General features: G+C 41.5%; 1 long non-coding RNA gene across 1 annotated transcript in view; it reads right to left on the bottom strand.

The window, feature by feature from the left end:
• LOC130682907 (uncharacterized) overlaps positions 1–20657 on the bottom strand; it is a 108655-nt gene that overhangs the window by 81122 nt on the left and 6876 nt on the right. The window contains exon 2 of the long non-coding RNA XR_008996350.1: positions 15175–15252. This is a non-coding gene — a long non-coding RNA (uncharacterized LOC130682907). The remainder of the gene's footprint in view (positions 1–15174; positions 15253–20657) is intronic.

Genomic DNA, 20657 nt, shown 5'->3' with positions numbered 1-20657 from the left:
TCTCCTTTTTTATTTGAACATTTTAGTCCCTCTGCTCAAGGGCACCCTCCACAACTCATTTCTGCAAGGTGAAAACCCCCTCCAAGTTTAGATGCCAGCTTAGATACAACTTTCCCCCGAGGACTATCGTCTACCGTCTGTTCAGGAACAGCACTCAGCTGAAGAGACCCTCCTCTCATGGGGTCACACCACACGTCCCACCTAAGGTTCAGAGCTCCCTGCGGGTTTGGCTGAGGGCTATGCTGTGCAAACAGTGCCCAGCTCCCTCCTCTGCCTTATCCTGCTTCCTCCCTTTCCCTGTAGGTGTTGATCCTGAAAACACCCAACCGTCAATTTCCAGCACATTAATATCCATCTCAGAGTTCACTCCGTGAGGGCCTTGACCTCAGCACTGCCTTTCCCACGACCTGCATGAGTACCTCTCCATGTGTCTTTAGTTCCCTACATTTACCACCAGTGTCTGTATTTTAATTGACAATTGATTCCTCTATCTCCCTATCAAAACTCCCTGAGAGTAGTAATCCTGTATCATTCACCTTTGTATCCCCAATACTAAAAACATATTAGATGGTCAAGACTTGTTGAAAGAATGTATCAGCTAATGAAAGGGTGCAGAAAAGTATGTTTCTGCTTAATGAGATATATTAATTAGGGCAATACTTGTTGCTAAACAATTAAACCCCAAATTACATTTGCTTAACACAACAGATATTGGCAAGCTTTTTTGATAAAGACCAGATGATAAATATTTTAGTCACTTAGAGTGATAGTGTCTGTTGCACCAGCTGCACTGTTACAGTGCAAAATCAGCCCCAGATAGTATGTAAACAAATGGGCATAGCTGTGTGTTCCAATAAAACTTTATTTACAAAATTGGTGGAGGGCCAGATTTATATCCCAGCCAATTATTGATCAACTCTTGATCATATAATAGCCAATGTGGGGATCATTAGTTAATGGGCATCTTTCCTCCATGTGACAGTTTGGTGGTTCATGTTCCTTGAACAACAGAAATACCCTGTTGGAGAGGGTGATGTTGAATATACAGGAGAAAGAAGGGGTGGTCAATAATGGATGTTTTCCAAGAAGGTGGTAAGGGATGGGATGCCAAGCAAAGATGAGGAAGTTTATTTGAACTGGAAGACAGCCCTCCTATTCTATTGAACCAGAGAGAAGGAAGAAAGAATAAGTGTAGACAGAAGAAGTTTTCATGTTTGGAAACCAGGGAGATGGAGAAGTTGCCATCTAATACCTTCCATTTAGCTATGCTATAGGAGTCAAGGCCAGTAGTTGAGACAGGGAAACAGCATGAGACAGGGCAGGGGGAAGAAGGGTGATCCAAGGGTCTGAGGGCAGAGAATGTCTGACATGGTCATTATGAAAAGCAAGAGAACAAGCTGACCCAGGAAGCAATAGGGGATGGCAGAGCTATGACAGTGCATTTAAGGTTAGCAACATTAGTATATAGTGGTACCCATCTGACCCATTATTTCCCTTTCTATACTGGAGAATGGGGTCTCAAACAAAGTGATTAGCAAAGACAAAATTAGAATATCCAATTGCCAGATTTCTAGTCCATAGGTTTTTTTACTCAAGCTACTTTCCCTATTAACAGGGAACTGAAGGAGAATGACATCGTTTGATGTTAATTACATATGTTAATGGTTTTTCATTCTCACAACTCGCTTGTGCAGTAAATATATCCATTTTACAAAAAGAAGAGAGAAGATGAGGTTCAGTAATCATTGCCTAAATTCAGAGCCAGATTCCACACTTTTTCCATGATGCCATGTGCTTCTCCTTTCAAAACAAAAGTTAAACTGTACGTGGATGTAATCACACCTCCAGTCCCAAAGAAATGTCAAACCAGCTGTATCCAGAGGTTATCTAAGCTTCCACCTTAATGGCATGCTGGCAGGCATGCTCAGCTGAAGACTAAGGAATTAATCAAACTTCATTGTATCCCTTGACACTATCTACTTTTAAAGAGTCTATGAACAGAATTCTGTCCATCATTTCCCAAATTCTAACCTGACTCTCTCCAATATGCAAAACTTTCCATTCACTTTCACAGACTCATACAGAATTGATTGGTACAATATTTTAATGAACTAAAACTTACTAAGAGCAATAGATTGTCAACCTCCTCCCGCTGCCACCTCTATCCCTGTTTCTCCTCTCCAAATAAAGATGAACTATAGTCCTCCTACGAGCCTCTAAGGAAATAACTGAGGCTATATTAATACAGGTCAAAAATCTTTAACAATCACTTGAACTCCCATTCTAGTACCCAAGGGTGACAATGCCTCTAGGGGCTCAGAAATGGTGGAGAGTCTCCAGATCAATACTAATGACATACCATATTTGTGAGCCCCTTCTTAGCTAAGCAGAGGAATCTCCAATGCTCTCCCACACTGTCTGAGGGATTTCCGCTCAACATGTTTTGATTTAGACACATGTACAGTTAAACATGATTGTCACTTTTATAAAAAGATAGAAAACATAAGTTGGAGATTATTTACTTTCAGTGATGTTGTCAAAGAACTGTCTAGAACATGAAGAGCTCAATGGAATCGTTCTCTCCAGAGACCCATCAACCATGCCCTCTCCCTGAGTTTTTTCCTCTAGCAAACTTACCCAGTGAGTTCCAGTTGCTGAAATAAAGATCTCGTAGTGCTGGGTCCTTAGTACTAAGGTGCAAGTCACCAGACAGCTCTACTGAATGCCTGGCCCCACAACATCCTAACAGTTTTTAGACTTCAAAGGAACTTAGGCAGCGTCTTTCTAGCCTAACACCCAGAGTTCAGAAATGACAAACACAGACCCAGAAAGATGGAGCAACTTGTCCAAAGCCACCCAGCTAGCCAGTAGCAGAAGTGAACTAGAGCCCAGACCAGAAACTGCCATGTGCTATTGAGAAGATGTATATTCTAAACAGAGGGTGGCAGATGAACAGGAAAGGGTCGAATAGTAATTTATGACTCTGAAAATGACTCTAAGGAAATTAAAGAGAAAACTTGTAAATGGAAAGCACCAGTAAAAGTGAAGCCTTTCTTCCTGACATATACACCAAAGAAGAAAAATGTACAAGTGATGAACATTAATGTGATTATGGCAACACAGGTGTTCAGGTGAAGGCATCTATTCCATTTTTATCTGTGGAAAATGGTGTGAGGGGGAAAACTAAATGCCCTTCTCTTTACTCTCACAAATAGAATACATACATCTTTCTCTTCAAATGAAGAGAGGAAGGGAGTGTCTTTCTCTCTAAGTACATTTTTAAATCTGGGACAGGAGTACACCACTCATTCCATGGGGTTAGCAAGCTGAGAGCCATTGGCCCCTAAAAGAAAACCCCCTGTGTGTGATTTTTAACATATATGGATGAAGTCTCAGGAGACATACCTTAGAAGTCCATGAAAGGCCTGTTGAAATCATTGCTGAATGGTACTGAAAACATGATAAGGTTATAAAGTTTGATCTCTTGCTATTTTTCCCTAGTGAGAAGCTGTATCATTGTTTTATCATTTCCCACTCTCTAATTTGTTGGGTTTAATTTGTTCATGATGAAATAGTACTTCCCCTTTCTATTAAGAGAAAATCCTCATAAAATCATTTAAAGGGAGTTTTACTTTTTAGAGTCCAAGCCTTGAAACGATTTACCTCCCTGCAAATGCACCCATCAGCTCTGCCCAAAAGTCATTCCAAATCCACTGAGGATGAACACACTTTTTTCTGAGATCTAACAATAAAGATGCTAAAACTCTTGCACCTAGAAATGGGTTTGCTGGACCATCTGGTAGGTTTAACTTTAATTTCTTGAGGACTCTCCATACTGTATTCCATGAGGTATTGAAAGTAAACCAATAAAAGCAGAGGGTAGAATGGTAGGTGTCAGAGCCTTAGGAAGTGCTGTTCGATGGGATACTGTTTTGGCAGAGCAAGATGGGAAAGTTCTAGAGACCTGCTGTACAGCCTTGTGCTCACAGAGCATGACACTGTGCTGTACACTTAATATTTTGTTGAGAGGGTAGATCTCATGTTAGGTGTTTTTTTTTTTACCACCAAAAGAAAAAAAAATACCGGTAAATTGCTTGTACTGGTGATAAGTGCAGTAAACAAAACAATGAAATGTATTTGAAGGCACTAGTGGGCATTCATGTTCTGAGAACTTGGGTCAGGTTAGATTGAAGGATTCAGAAAGAAATCCGACGTGACACCCACTCAAGGAAAGGTTTATTTTGTCCTGTTTATTTAATGTCAAAGGCCATAGCTCTCGTTGCTCTGAAGTGTTCTAGATGGTGCTCTAAGAGGTATGCTTTTCTGCCATGAGGCAACAGGTGGAACTAATTCTACACATGTGCTTGTAACTAAAGTCAACATCAGGGACACCCAGCAGAAATCAGAGAATGCAGACTTAGTCCAAGACCAAAGACAGATTCGCCCCACGGTGCTCTCTCCCCATCACTGGAATGAAGTCCCACTCCAGAGCATGTACATCCATGGTGAATAACCCACGCCCTTGAGCCTCCCCTTTAGGATAAGCGGCCAGTGACTTCATTTTGCCATTTCTCATACATGCTCAGGTACAAACAGTTCAGTGGCTGAAGAGACATTCAAATTCTCATTGATGTCTTCTTATTCAGTAAAGTAGTCACAAGAATTTAATTTTTTCCCATGCATCTTAATAAAGCTCTTTTTATTTTAAATGGGGGGAGAAAAGGAAACATCACCAAATGTTTTAATTTTTTTTCCAAAACGGTCCTTGGGAGTGGGAAATAATTGGAAGAATGAGAGGGAAGGAGAAAAGGAGGAGGGAAAGGTAATTCACAACTCACAGTACATACCAAATGTTTCCAGGATGTTGCTGGTTGCTTCTACTTTGGCATTAGTGTGTTTTAACAAGGGAACCAGTCTCATCATTTTCCTACCACATTTTTCCAACAAATTTGCTTCATGCAGGGAAGCACAATCAGGCTCACATTCCCTCTTTTCCCTAACACTCTCCAGTTCCGTATAGGAAAAGGGAATGAAATAACAAGAGTCAGATATTGTCTGAGAAGTGTGCTACTTTCCATTAATATTGCACAATCCAGCTTACTAGCATAGGACAATGAATCATCCTACATCTTCAACTGGGAGCATTTTAAAAATTGTTATTTTAAAATGAATAACAAAAGACGTTGGGACTCCAAGAAGAGACCAAAGGGGAGGGGTAGGGATGGGCAGGTGGGGAGGGAGGGAGAAGGGGATTGAGGGATATTATGATTAGTTCACATGGTGTGGGGAGGTCATGGGGAAGACAGTGTAGCACAGAGAAGACAAGTAGTGACTCTGTGCCATCTTACTAGACTGATGGACAGTGACTACAATGGGGGATGGGGGGGCGATAATATGGGTGAATGTAGCAACCAAATTGTTTTTCTTATGAAACCTTCATAGGAATGTATATCAATGATACCTTATTAAAAATTTTTTAAAAAGAAAAGAAAAGATGCCAGGAATTATGCTATTAACTGGCATACAGAATAGCAATCTACTGTCCTTAGCCAGTTACAACCTGACAGCCTCCCCTGGTCAGTACCACTCTGTCTTCCTCCTTGGGGGCCCACTTACTTTTTTAATTAACTGACCCTCTGTTGCTATCAGGAGATGAGCTTCCTGCCTTGGGGGCAAAGGTCTGGGCATGACTCCCAGCTGTGCTAAGTGGACTAAGCAGAGGTAATACTGGCAGCCTCAAAGGATCATGCTGAAGTGCCAGGAAGGTATATGAACCTGCTTTGAAGCGCTAACCATACAACTGAGTGTCTGTCTAGTGGACGATGGGACTGCAAGATAGATCTCTAATAAAAAGCAGCCACCAGACAATGTTTACCCTTTTCCAGCTGATTTTCTTTGTCAAGGCACATGGGGTGGTGTAATATAATAAAGAGTTTGGGGCCCAGTTTAGGAATGAATAAATACAGATCTACACACATACACACACACACACACACACACACACACACACACACACACACACACACACACACACACACACACAGAGGCAATGCTGTTTCATGGCTGGGAGTGTGAGCACCTTAGAACCCAGGCTTTGCTGCTTTCTCCTTCTACCCGTGCGTGCAGCGTCTGGCGCATGATAAACAAGGCCAAGCCAGGGATATTCCCCTGCTGGCAACTCCGGCCCCCAGCACCGGCTGAACACAGTAAGTGCTCAGTAAACACTAACCCAGGGAACCAAGAAGCCCTGGGAACAGCAGTAAATTCGGCTCTGTGCTTCTCTGGCTTCTGTGGCCTCTCTGCGTGTCAGCAACGCTCTTTTATACAGGAGAGAGCTCGGGCTGCAGGGTCCTTAAGGCCCGGCAAGTTTTCACCCAGCGTTAGAACCCTCCGTGTCAAAATTCAAATCCATGCACTTCCGGTCGCTGTTGCCTGCCTTCTTCCCCTTTTCAAAGAAAAGGTGGAAGCTCCCACCTGTCCTTCCCCGTGCGTCCCCGCCCGCCCGGGCAGCCGCCGGGCGGGCAGGAGCGGTGTGCTGCGGGAGCGGGCTCGCCGGCAGGCGGCTGCAGGGCTCCCAGCGCCCGGCCCTGCGCCCGCCCGCGCGCGCCGAGTGCAGAGCTCAGCAGCTTTCTGCAACTGTTTTGACGATGCTTTGAGTGTTCCCATCACTACCGCGACGCTGCCTCTCTCCTCGCGACCGCAATCTATTAGCTCCAGTAGCTTTCGAGCGGCTCGGCCTCGCCACAGCTTCCTGCTTACCCTGCGCCATGGGGCGCTGCCAGCCCCCCGCGGGGACACGCGGTTAGGGGGGCAATGCCACCCCTCCTGCTACCAAATGGCCCTCCTCTCTGGAAGCTTTCTTTTCAGAAGGAGCATCACCAGCTCTTGCCCACAGCCTCCCATGTGCACCATCAGCTCTCCTTGCAGACCTGAAAATGCCCCTTTGGCACCGTTTGGGCTAGTACCGGCACCGAGGTCCCGATACCGAGCCGCGGGAGGGCCAGAGCTCCTGCGAACGTCATCTTCCGCCAGCAGCTAGATCTTGTTTGCAAGGCACCACTCGGCATTCTTACTAGGCTTGTTTTGTTTGTGGTTCGTCGGTGAAGAATTGCGATTCTGTGTGTGCGTGTCTTGTACACAAGCTGGAGGGGAGAAAAGACCTGAAAGATAAAGGGTAGACAGTACTTTGGTGTTCTTTGGGATGAACTGGAAAGGGAAAGCTCCTGAATGGAAGTCATAAGTTCCCCTGAAGAAGGGAGTACAATAACTTTTCTTTAAACAAACAAACAACATGGCCAGCACTTCGCAGGGCTGATGATGGAACGGACACCTTCTCCGAACCAGGCAGGGGAAGGAAGGATGTTGGAGGGGCTGCCTGACTTCCTCACCTGCAGGAGGGGGAGGGGAGGGGACGACCTAAGTCATCACTTCGGCGTGTGTCAGTTGAAACTACAAAGGCAACCAAAAGGAGGTCTTATCCGTTTTTTGTTCGCTTCAGTTGGGAACAGCAGATAGAAGCTGCAGTTTGGTTTTACTTTTCACCACGGGGAGCTATAAATAGACGAGCACGTGTGGCTTTCTGGCTAAGTTACCTACCCTTGCCTCCTACCTCACCATCCAGGCGGTTCTGACTCCCACACGAGCAGCCCGTGGGTCTCGGCCCCCGCACACAGATTTTCCACAACATGCGTGTGACAAGACGAAATCGCCTGTGTGTGTGTGTTACGTTGTTATTTTTGTCTTAGCTTTGGGTTCTAGGTGTATTCCACCCACTCCGTCGACTCTGGAAGCCTGGCCTCCTCCTGGGTACCTTGAAGACATACTGAGTATTTGCTGAAGGGAGGAAGAGACACACATCACACTCCCCGGCATGTTTACACGTCCAAAAAGACACCAACTTTTATGCTTTCAGAGGATTCATTAATAGCTTACACACTGATTTTCTAGGAGGTATGGTATTTCTTGACTAGCCTGTATTTTCTACAAACTGCCTATATTCCCCACATCGAGTAATGAAAATTATTTTCACTTTTAATAGATGGCAGTCTGGGTATCAGAAGTCAAAGGAGTTGGTTTCCATTTCTAGCTAAGCCATTAACCTGCTATGTGAGTGTGAGCAGGCCATCTGGAAGCACCTTCTCTGCAGCAGCAGGATGCCATCTAGTTCTCAAGGTATGGGCCATTCAGCCACAATGGACTATACAGGGTCTTTGGACTGCTACACATTAGAAGGAAGACAGATTTCTGGCCCATACTTTCCTCTAGTTTGTCCAAATGTGAGCAAAATAAATAAGCAAAGAAGACATGTCCACACCGCACACACACACACACACACACTTTTTTCCTTTTGTCTGTTTTCCTTGTTTCACCCAACCTGTCTAAAAATGAAAAGCAACTGCTCTGGCAGCCCTATAATTCTATACTCTCCTCTCGCCCCAATATGTCTCTAGTTTGATGATTATTTACATGCCCCAAACTGAAATACATAGGCCAACCCACGCTGCAATGGTCTAATACTGAGATTCTGGGATCATCAGGACTGCTAACATTTTGGTGATTTATGTTGAATTGCATGCTTGCTTTTACGTTTCATATGTCCATTACCAGTTCACATAGTTGCTCGAAGCCTGCCCCTACTGTGGTCAGAATGGTTCACAGATTTGAGTCCCTAAGAGCCAATTCATGCCTCTCAAGTTCATGACCACACGTCACGACCTATGGCTACTGCCTTAAAGAGGTATAAGTTGATTGCCAAGGTAATAGAGCAAGAGAGGAATCAGGGATCAGAAAGCTTCATTTCCCTTTGTTGGATTGCTTTGTGGGTAAAAAAGATAATGTAAGTGAAGTTCCTGGAGCATATTAAGTGTTCAAGAACTCGTAGCTTTTATTTTTCCAAAATCTTCAATTCTTCTAAACGCTGAGCAGAGGCAGACTCCCAAAGAAGACAATTTCATCTTTTCCTTTGCATGAATATTGGTTGAATATATCCTCAAAGACATGGTCAGATGAAGCTCACGTGTATAGGCAAAAGCTTCCCCAAAGCCTGGTCTACTTTACTGAAGTTCAAAGACCATTATTGAATCAACAGATTTCTACATAGAATCCTATAGAAAGAAATGAAGCTATAAATAACTCTGCTGTCATCTCAGTGTTTTTCAGAGTGATCAAATTTGGGAAAGTTGCCTGGCAACTGCCCTAGAAACTTGAAGTCGAAAAATTAGCAGTTATTTCCCCAACACTCCTTTTTCCCTCCTCTTGCCTGGTTTGACCTGTTATTTGACATGCCCTTAACACATCCCAGGTGCAGAAGTCTTGACAATTAATTAACTAACCTTCACAGAATTCCTCCAAGGTAGATGGATGAAAAGCACTGCGGCTTTATCTCCAATTTTCAGGAAACTAAAAACAGAAAGGTTATGACTTACCCGAAAGTCACACAGCAAGCTCTCAAGGGCTGTGATGGGTACCACTGAATCCTATCTGAAGCCAAACCATCCTACAGGAACATTCCTGACTCACCAGAAAATTCACTATAGTTGCCTAGACAGAGTTCAATTCTCTGATACTTCCTAGAGGGAATAGCCTTGGACCAGGTTGGCCAGAAAAAAGAGAACTGAATTCAGGTTAATAGGCAGAGAAGAAGGATAAGGAAGATCGTCAATAAAGAATCTTCCGTTCATGCAGCCAAGCTGTCAAGCTGTCAACTTAACCTGGCGTTGCAGGGACAATGAAGACAGAAATGTACTCGACTAGGAAAATGTTAGGTTCCTGGTACTGTCAGAGGAAAACCAAGACTTCAATAAACAAAGGCCAAAGTGTCGGGGGGCCGTTCAAGACAAGTTTACAGTCAGTTTCTAATTTCAAGCACTGCGGTATTTTTGGCCACAGCTTACGGTGTTGCAGAAGACTTCACTGAGGCCACCATGTTATAATGTTGCTTTGTGTGATGATGTACAGCTTCCCATCCTTTTGTATTTTGAATTCCATTCTCAGTCTCTTTCCACATTATTCCCAACTTGTGCTAACTCTTGCACCCCGTATATGAAGCCAAAGTACAGAAATGCCTCTCTGTACAGTACAGGTGCCATAGGAAGTAATTGCTCTGAGGACACAGTAACAGCACAGATTATTGCTGAGTGCCATCCAGAAAGATACCTGTGGGTAAGAGAATGTATTGTTCAGTTACATGTGCTGTGTGAATGCGCTTAGCCACCAGAAGTCAGTGTCCCTCGTGGGTATCACACTGATCTTCTGACATATACATGTCCTCTCAAACAGAAAGCCAAATATGAGGACATAGCCTACCATTTGAACTAAACACAGTGGCAGAACTGCCCTGGGAGGATGGCACACTATCATCCTCCTGTTGTTTGGAGCTGTGCCTCAGGAAGCCTGTACAAATTTGTAGGTGAGTTCTTAATTTTTTCTAAAGTCATTTACAAAGTGGCACATGCCATGAAATCATACTACAATATGGATCTCTTCAATGCTAGGAGACAAAGCATGTTTTTGTTTTTATTTTCTTTAATGTAAGGATTTCTAGGATACAGCACCAGCAATAAATAGGAAAGCCCAACGCACAGATAGGAGAAAAAAGGCTTTTGAGTCAACCTACATGTGAAAAAACAGAATTACTCCAAGTGCCAGCTACAGCCACAAATCTAACATTGCTGTGTGTAGCTCAGTTGCAGTAAAGGGAAGGCATTTTAAATGCTGTGAGATGGAGCTATCATAAATGTCCCAATCCAAACCAAAGTTGTCAGCTAACCTTTTTTTCCCCTAAATGACCATTATCATTAAATTTTTAGTTTATCAAAAGTCATGGTGAGGATAATAGAACAGCTGGAATTTCTCAGACCAAACAGTAAGTTTAGTATTCTTGGTTCTATTTTCTCCCAGTCTAAGACCCCCCCTGGAAAATGAAGCAGATTCACAATGAGAGAATTAGGCCAGAGTAGCCAACAGACCCACGGGTGCCTGATTGGGCTTTGAAAACCTCATTCTCTCCTTTTCTTTGGCAACTGCCTCCTCCGCCTTCACCATGGATTGAAATGCAGCCAAAGGGAGTGAAGGGGCTGTGAGCGATCAACTTTGGAAATCCTGGGAGTTAATGGGGACTCTTGGCTTATAAACAGGTGCATGGTGGCCAGACATGAGATGACGGGGCGGAGCTGGCTACATACTGCTTTATGATAAATCATTATACTCATAAATTTTATAACTTTTATAGGATGACTGTGTTTTTTATATGATACAGCATCCAAGGGACATCCTTTGGTGATAGTGCCCTTGATAATTTCCTGTTCAGGTTGCTGGTTATGTAATCTCCCAATGAAGTGAGTGATTACATTTCCTATTATTTTTTTCTGGCCTCCATTGTATTTTTCTTTAACACTGTTACAACCTCTGATTGCAGTTCTGTGCTACTCCTTCCAACCTGCTGACCAATTTAAGTTCCCTGTGTCTGTCCAAACAACTTTAAAGGTGGGAAAATTCCATTGTAACTTCATTTGGTTGCTTTTTAAATTACACCTAAGAACAAAGCTGCTCTCATCCAGGGACTATTGTCTATTTTGCTTTGTTTTTTTCTTCCTAATCACACCACCACCCCTCCTCTCCTCTGCACCACAGGCTCCCTCCCGAATATGGAAAAATGGGGGATATCTGAGTGGTGTCTGTTTCATCTGACTTCTCTCCCCCCTCTTCCTCATCTGTCCTGGCTAAGGCATTGGGTTCTCATCTAGCAGCTTCTGATTCTCGTTTTTCAAGATTGGCACCAATAGGGAAAGAGCTTATGAACACTAGGCTAGATTCTTATCCTATGTGGGTTTCCTCTGGGGGGCAGGGGAGGGTGAGCTGAAACATAGAGGAGACTGCAGAGTGGGAAGGTGTCCACAGGTAACTCTCTGAGCCGGGGTTCAATGTTAGACCCAATAACAATAGCAATTAAGGCAGACTTACAGGGAAGTGGGCTGCACCCTCTGTCCTGCCTAGGAGGGAGGTCAGTGCGCTTGCTCTCAGAGCCACGGGTGTTGCCCTTTGGCAGTCCACGTTATGATTGTCTGTGCTTGGGATCAACTCAGGCACCCCAGGCAGCCTCAGTCCTGGCTTTTCAGCCAAGGACCAATTCCAGCCAAACACTGTTCTGTGTACCTGAACTGATGAGGAAGTTTCCCTGCGGGCACCCTGGAGACCCAGGCCCCATCCCTTCCCAACCAACCCAGTTCCCACACCACTGTTTGCTCCTTTGCCCTCATCCCCCAAGAACCCCTGGGATTCTTCACCCCCATAGCAGAGTCAGCTGGGTTAAGCAGGCTTCCTTCTCCTAGTCTAGGAACGGTGGGGGTCAGGTGAAAAGTGACTGAAGGTCACAAAGTGGGTCAGGGAGAGAGAACCTGGTTCCCCCTGTAAAACTTAGAAAATTAGAAGGATATTTTTTTTACAGCATATGGAAACTGTACCATTCTAACCTCTGTTACCAGCTAGAAGTAGATCACTATTTCTGTGAGGTTATAAAAAGGTCAGTGTTTTTAGCAGCCACTTCTATGCTTCCTTTCCTGGTTACATCAGAAAGGTGTTATAATTTCGTGGAAGAGTTACATCTAGCAATATTTATATGGCAATAGATACCACTTTTGCAAAACATACAGGACTAGACGTTTTTCCACTCTAAGTTTGGAAATGTCATCAAGCACACTTAAGGGGTTTTCTCAGATAGTGTACAAATTTCTTTGACCCGTTTTATTTAAATTTAATCAATTTGATGGCTGCTTCAAAAGCCATAAAATATGGTCAAAGAGATGCATCCACCTCAATTACGCAAACACACAGGGCTGCACCAAAAGGTAGGACACCCAAGATTTGTAAGGAGGGGTGGAAGCTAGCTCTTTAGGACACCCAGCTTGTCTGAGATGGAAAGACTTCATAATTTCTCTCATTCTAGGGTCTTTGACAATTTTCATAAGTGTTCATATATTGAAGAAATCCCATTGAAGCTGGAAACATGGGGGTTTGGGGAGGTGAAAAGCAAGGTATTTTTTAAATTTTAAGACATTCTTTCATATATTTTGACATATATTTTTTAAAAACGCTACTTTAAATGAAGAATTTGAGCCACTTACTCATTTTGAAAATAATGCAATGTCTTTCCTCAGAAGAGCTCAGTTTGACTTTTGCCTGAGATGAGCAAGGGCACTGACTCACTCATTTTTCTCGTTTAAAGTATCAATCTCAAGGTAGTGAAAAAAGCACGCTGCTTTTATGGGGGTAGAAATGATGGAAGAAAGAACAGGTTTCTTTTAGTAGGTGAAACAGTACAGCCAATTAATTTTTCTGGGGTCCACCATCAAACTAGTGGTTTTCTTTCTGGCGCCTGCAAGCCAGTGTCCTGTGTACACACACACATGCACATAACGCACGTTCCAATTGCTTATCTGTGATCTGTTATCCTTGCATCAGTACTTTATGTACATATGTAGTTCAAAACATTGATATAAACAGTCCCCATAGAACCCTTGGACATTTAAAAAATTCAACTCCTTAAGGTTTAATTAGGATACAAAGTGTGCAAGTGACATTGATGATGGTTAAAACAACTCATAAACAAAACAATATGCAAGATATTTTTTATTTTATTTTGTGGTGAGTGAAATACCATAGTTAACAAAATTAAGCCTGTATTGGTTGTAACAAAAGAATTCATAACTCATTACCAGCAAGAGTTTCTACAAAGTAGACACCCAAGAATCTTTTCCTACACTTTTCCTACCTCTTAAGAAGTTAGCAATTTAAAACTGAGCAAGGTTGCAAAAAAATTTCTGCACATGTTTTATGTATGCACATACTACACATTTTAATGTGTGTACTTTATCACCCAGCAGATTATTCAGTAGACGTTATTCACTCAAAAACTATGTGGGTAAATGAATAAAAAGGCAGTGTTAGCATATAATGCCTATTTTCAGATGGTTAATTTAATTATGGGTCAAAGCAACATCCTGCTGCAGTCTGTATTCCCCACATTAGCTCACTCCTACAGCAATAAAACCCGGGTAGGGACACTGAAACCAAATTAGTCCCTCTGTCTGTTATGCAAAATCATTGTTGGGGGAGGAAAGTGGGAAAATCAGAAGTAAAGACTGTAAAAATTAGGATGAGGGTTATTGTTTGAACACCAATGAACTTTGCTGTACAGACAAAAATGTAACTGGCTCTAACATCACATCAGAAGGTAATTTCTGAGAGATCTTCACACGTGGTCCCATTTGGTCTGCCATCAGGTCCGGGAAGTAGATGCCTTCGAAGGCAGCATTTCACTTTCTCAGTATCGGTTAACCTTTCTCTGCAAGTCTGTGGGCATTTAGGTTCCATAACTTCTACTCTCCTTTATCTTAAAGTTCTGGTTTTATTGCACTTACTGACCAAATGCCAAAATGTAAATTTATCCCTATTAGAATGTGTGCCAAGAGCACACACATAACTTTTACAAACTCAAAAATATTTTTTTTTCTATTTAACTAATCAAGCAGAGAAACAAGAGAAGAGCTGGCCACCATTCCTCCATCCTTGAGCCTCTTTCATACACAGCTTTTTAGCAAACTTTCCCATCCCGATGTCTCCTTGGCAGAGACTGTAAATCATACCCTGTGTCCCTCTGAGCTAGACAGACTCATTGACTACATGGATGGTTTATGGCTTTAGAATTTGAGCAGGACCTGCAAAATAGCCCTTAACAAACTTATCACTAGGAACCGCTGGCCGCAGGAGCCAGTGCACCACCAAAATGGGAATCTGTCTGTTTTTCTTTCTCTGGGGCATTTCGAGTTATTAGGCAGTACAGCCTGTTTCCTTCCTTCCACCCAAAAGGTATTGTGAGCAAACAATGAAAATCCAGCTCTCTATTCATGTTTGAATTTTGCCATTGTGTGTCCTTCTGTATATTTGTCTGCCTGGCACCACCAAAGTGCAAGATTTAATGTATTTCTGGACATGGTTCAGGGCTGATTACCTAATGACATAAAAACACCATGGGTAGAGATGCCATCCATTTCTAAGTCTACTGAAGGACATTTTGCTTGGCATATTTTAGTAATTGTTCTTTATGTAGCAAAGCACATCTCTCTCCAGTCACATACTTAATTGTTCACTCAGAAAATATTTTGGCTCTCTCCTTACCCTCAGGTTCCGTATTCAGCTCTGTGCCCTCAGCATCCTATAAGCCCAGCCTGCACAGCTAATGAATGATGTCCTTCCCTGCAGAAAAGTCCATCAGGGAAAAAAATATATGTATTTATTATAACTTTTAGACATACAGAAATGAGTTCAATAAATGGATTTAATGCTTACTCAAAATTTAAGAATCCATTAGGAAGTTCAGTTTTACTATGTCAGTGCGATACATTTCAGACTGTAATCATACCCTTTCCAAATCCCATTTAAAGTAAACCATTTATTTTTTCTACTTTTCCCACAAGTGCCTTAATGTAGAATTTGGATACCTTTCAGAAGAGACCTGTGAGGTAATGCATTTGAGAGACATAACAATATTTATAAAGTTTGAAAATCTTTTACTTAAATGAACGGGGGAAGTAATCTTCGGCTTTGGCAGAATGGATAATAATATTGATACTGAATTTGGGTGTTTTCCTATGACTTTAATAACAGATGGGGGGAATGAGTTCTCATTATTATCCTTCAGTGGTTTATAAGGAAAGGCTGGAATTTTAAGGGTTCAGGCCACATAATTATGGGGCTAAAAACAGTCATATTGTTCTCATTTTTCTATTATTGCCTTGTCCCTTTGCTAATACTATAGCATCACTTTTAATTAAATAGGCAAATGAAAAATGCCTAACATTTGTCCTTGTTTTACATGTAACTTTCACACTCCTGGCAGGCAGGGGAAAAAAAGAGATTGAATGGACATTCACATTCACATTCTCTGCTTATCTATTGAAAGGTTTAAGGCAGGAACTGAAAGTTCCCTTGTGTCACAAAGAGGCATCCAATCTCAAATGAGAGAGAGGATAGTCCAGGTCTCGGACTCCTTCAGGCCCTGGGCTGCTGTCACTGAAGGTGGAAACTGCAATATGAACACCTGTCCATGAGGAGCTAGACTCGAGATAACCAGCTCATTTCACACAGACCATTGTCCAGCCATCAGATGGTAATTACTTTTAGTCCCCATCAGCCTCGCCTGGATTCCAGCCAATGGTTTGTGGGTGGAAGGGTCTGGATCACATTTCCATTCATCTGAGCCATCCAGTCTCTTTCTTGCTTGTTTTCAATTACATTGACATGGTGGCTTTGGCACATAGTAAGTAAATAGCAATGTATTCAGAAAGAAAGGTCTGAAAACCAATATCTGAAAGATACTCTTGAGGTTTCAATGAGTACATTGCAACTGGCACCGAAATTCTGGCATTCCAGCCCAAAGTCATAGAATACAATTAATTAAGTTAATTGTGGTGAATTTGCAGACTATTTCATGAAAGCCAAATGCAGCAGATGACAGTCTAGAAAGCAGTGGAAATGTTCCTGGATTTCTTATGAAATAATTGGTAAAATAACTAAAACATTGATTACATCAGAAAAAGATGGCATTGGAAATATTGTGAGAAGGTGTACTTCCATTTTCAGTTTTTTATCCTACCTAGAAAGAAGAAAATCCCTGGACAGTCTTGATATTCTAAAACCTTCGAGAGTAAGTTGTCAGATGATTTCTCTTAGTGTCCTTCTCTTCCTCTTCCCCTCTTGGACACACATCCCCTCGCTCTTCCCAGTTCACACTCTGGTATTTCCTACACTGAAACTAACACAGGTAGCTTTGCATCCTCTTGTTATATAGCAGAAATGACCACAGTCAAAATAAAGTAATGACTTTTTTATCACATGACCTTTGTGTCACATTCATTGTTACTGCCTGACCAAATCTTCTTGTCCTAGCTGGTAGCTGTCTCTTAACCTACCCTTGACCTCAGCCCTTATGTGCTTTTCATCCCCTGCTGGTTAACCTTCATCCAGCTCCCATCTCTTTCCAACCTTCTGCTCTTTCAACCCATCACAATGGTCCAGCTAATAAACGATGTGCATCTGAAATAAAGCTACCACAATGGAGTTGGAAAGTGCTGGAGAGGAGAGGCAGAAAAGAGATAGAATTTGGGACTTGGACACTGATTTGATGTCATCAAATAAAAGTCATTAGTAAAAAATAAATTAGGTGATGTTTTTACTATTTTACTTATATAAAACTAAAGTGGAAATGCCACTGATGGTGAGAGTCAGTGTTGCCCCATGAGGGGAATGAAGAGCATGGGTCTCAAAGAGCTGGAGTGGGAATCCTGGCTCTTCCACTTTCTGGCATGAGGCAGTAATGAGATGCATTTTACAAAATTACCTGGCATACTGTAGGCATCCCCTAAATATTCAGACTAAATAAACATCATTTAAAAGACGTCCCAAGGACACCACCCCATTACTGCAAGCCATATGGCTGAGCCATAGAATGCTAGGAAATAGTAGAAGCAACTGGTTGGCCAAGTTAAGAAGCGGTAATTGAAGATGAGTGGCTATTTAGAGCTCATGCATCATGCAGTCCATAAGATAAACACCACAGTCTCTATGCACTTTGGTTGTGACCACAAACCAAAGGGAAGTCCTCACATGGGCATACAGTGAAGGCGACAGCTGGGAGCCACACAGAGCTGCTGGGTCTCGCCTGCATAAAATCCTCCCACCCAATGGTGCCTCCACACATGGGCACTGTGGCCGGTGAGGACACCATGTGCACAGCGTGGCAAAGAATAATTTAATCAACTTTAGATGCTGCTTAGTGACATTTTTACTTTAAAAATAAAGGTCCTATTTAATCCAGAGTGGTCATTGTACATTTACTGGGTATAATCAGAAGAGAGGGATTTAGAGAAGATATTGCTTGCACACTTTCACTTGCATATTTATATATTAACAGCTTCATGATATATATCAATTAAAGAAATGTAGATTGATCACCTATTAAGTTGAAAATACAAAAGCATTAACACTTATTTATCTACTTCTTAGGAATCAATTAAACAGCTTGTTCTCCAGTCTAGACAATTAATCAACAAATACGTATTGAATTCACTGTGAGCAAAATGCTGTGTCACTGAGGATACAATGTGTGAGATGTAATTACAGCCCACATGGAGCTTTTGATATAAAATCTAAGACAGCTACCCAGGAAGTGATGACTGTTTGAGGCAAAGGTAGTATATGCCAAGTACCAAATGATGATGTCAGCCAAAGTGCTACAGAATTCAGGAAATCCAACCCAAATCCTGTAGGTCAGGATGATCGGAAAGTCAAGTGTTTAATTGTTTATGCACCATAAACAAGGATGAATCTTTTATATATTTGAGGACAAGAAAGAAAAAATAATACTTATGTGGCATCTTCTATAATCCTATAATCCCACTCAATTGTACACAACTATTTATACCAAAAAAAACCACAAAAAACAAAAAACCTTCAGATAAGAAAGTAGAAATGTTAAGAGAACATCTGGGAAGATGACTTCTTTCATCAAAAATAATAGTTAATATTTTTGAATGCTTACCATGTGTTAAGCACTGTGCAATATGCTTTATCGGAATTGCTTTACTTAATGCTCATTACAGTTAATGAGGTAGGTACTGCTATCATCTCTTTTGGGGATGAGGGAAACTGAGGTTTAGAGTTATACTACTAGGAAGTAGCGAGACCAGGTAGAATTTATGATCACTTAACTCTACCATCTACAGCTAGCCTTATGAATTTATAGAGCTTGTTCAAGACACACGTAAACAACAAAGTAGTCATTCATTCAGCAGTTTATCAATACCTCTAATATAACACACATGCCAGCCAGGTACAGGAGGTAAAAAGACATATAAACAAGTCATTGTGCTTCACAGTGTAATGGTGACGATAGAAAAATATATTCTTATGATAGAGTGAAAAGGCACCAAAACCCTGTGGAGGGGGTTATTCTTTTAGAGGTGAGAAAAGGGTTAGAGAAACCTTTCAAGAAGTGACCCACAAGATTAATTTTAAAGAGGAAAAAGGGCTTACCAGGTATAAGCATGAGACGACATCCCAGGAGCAAGAAACAACATGTACAAAGAAACTGCACTGAGAGAGAGCTGAATTGTCTGAACGAAATACACCATCAGTCAAATGACTGAGGTTTTTTAAGACACTCCAACTCAACACCAGAAGACAGATCACCCAAGCCACAATTTATCTGCCCCTAACTTCACAGCAAAGTTCTATAATCAATATGAAAAATTATTAATGAGATATTTAACATTACTTTTTGCACCAAACCTTCAAAATCTGGTGTGATTTTGTATTTACAGCACTTCCCAGTTTGGACTAGCCAGTTTGGGGTGCTCAGTCACCACAGGTGGCTGATGTGTAATTCTCTACAAGTACAGAAAAAAAGGAGAAAATGTATCATAAAAGCCAATTTCCAGTCATAATTTTAAACTCTTAGTAAAAAAAAGAGAAAAACTTTCTCAATTGGATAAAATATTTCTCCAAAAAAGAAAGAAAAGGGAAAAATAAAATCACACAAGACAGAAGTGCCCATTCTAACTACTCTCATTACATCTTGTTCTGGATGTTTTGACCAACGCAATAAGGTAAGGAAAATAAATAGAAAGAAAACATTAAGATCGTCATTATTTATAGATAATAAGATTTGGTGGGTAGAAAATAGAAAACAATCTGCAGATAAATTATTAGAACTATTACTTTGGCAAAATTACTAGATACAAGGTCAACATAAAAAAATCAGTGTATTTCTTTATGCTAAAACAATCCATTAAGAAATTACATTTTTAAAGATGATCTATAATAGCACAAAAATATAAAACACAGAGATATAAGTCATGTATACATATGATTTCTATATTTTATACATATAAAAATATGCCATATATAAATATACAAAAGACCATCATAGAAAAACTTTTAAAGATGTAAAACAATGGATGAATATAATGCATTCACGAATTGGAAGACTCAGAGTCATAACACTGTCATTTCTCCTCAGATTAATGAATCCATGTATTCTAAATAACAGCAATTTAAAAAATCCCTACAGGATGTCTTGTAACTTGATTTTAAAATTTATATAAAAATGCTGAAAACTTGCTAAGGTTTTGCACTCCTTGTTTCCTTTCTGCTCATTCCTTTCCATTTATTTTGGAAACTTTCATAGAGTTCCACAGATAAAAGAGGCTCTGCTTGATATGAAAGAATCATCCAAACTAATATCCTAAGGTTAAATTTGAGGAACCCAAGAGAAAATTAAACTCCAAGAGATTGACCTCTGACCTCTGATTTCCAAATTAGAGGAGAGGAGCCTCTAAGGGGAGAGGAAGTCCTCCTGTGGAGACTCCCAGACATACTTTCTGCTGCACTGAGGATGTGACTTAGAACCTACAAAACCCACTGCCCTCCAAAAAGCAGTTTCCCCTGCTCTACCCGTACTGAAATCTTCATATTCTGGAGATGTCAAGGCAGAGCCTGGCTGATTCAGATGCTGTAATAGGCATTTTGGTGGCAATACTCCCACCCCAAAGACAAAAGAAGACCAAAAGGGCAAGCAGGGGAAATCTACAAAACAAAGTGAG

This window comes from Manis pentadactyla, chromosome 3 (genome assembly GCF_030020395.1).
Source record: "Manis pentadactyla isolate mManPen7 chromosome 3, mManPen7.hap1, whole genome shotgun sequence".
NCBI classification, from domain to species: domain Eukaryota; kingdom Metazoa; phylum Chordata; class Mammalia; order Pholidota; family Manidae; genus Manis; species Manis pentadactyla.
This window is presented reverse-complemented; position numbering and strand designations above follow the sequence as displayed.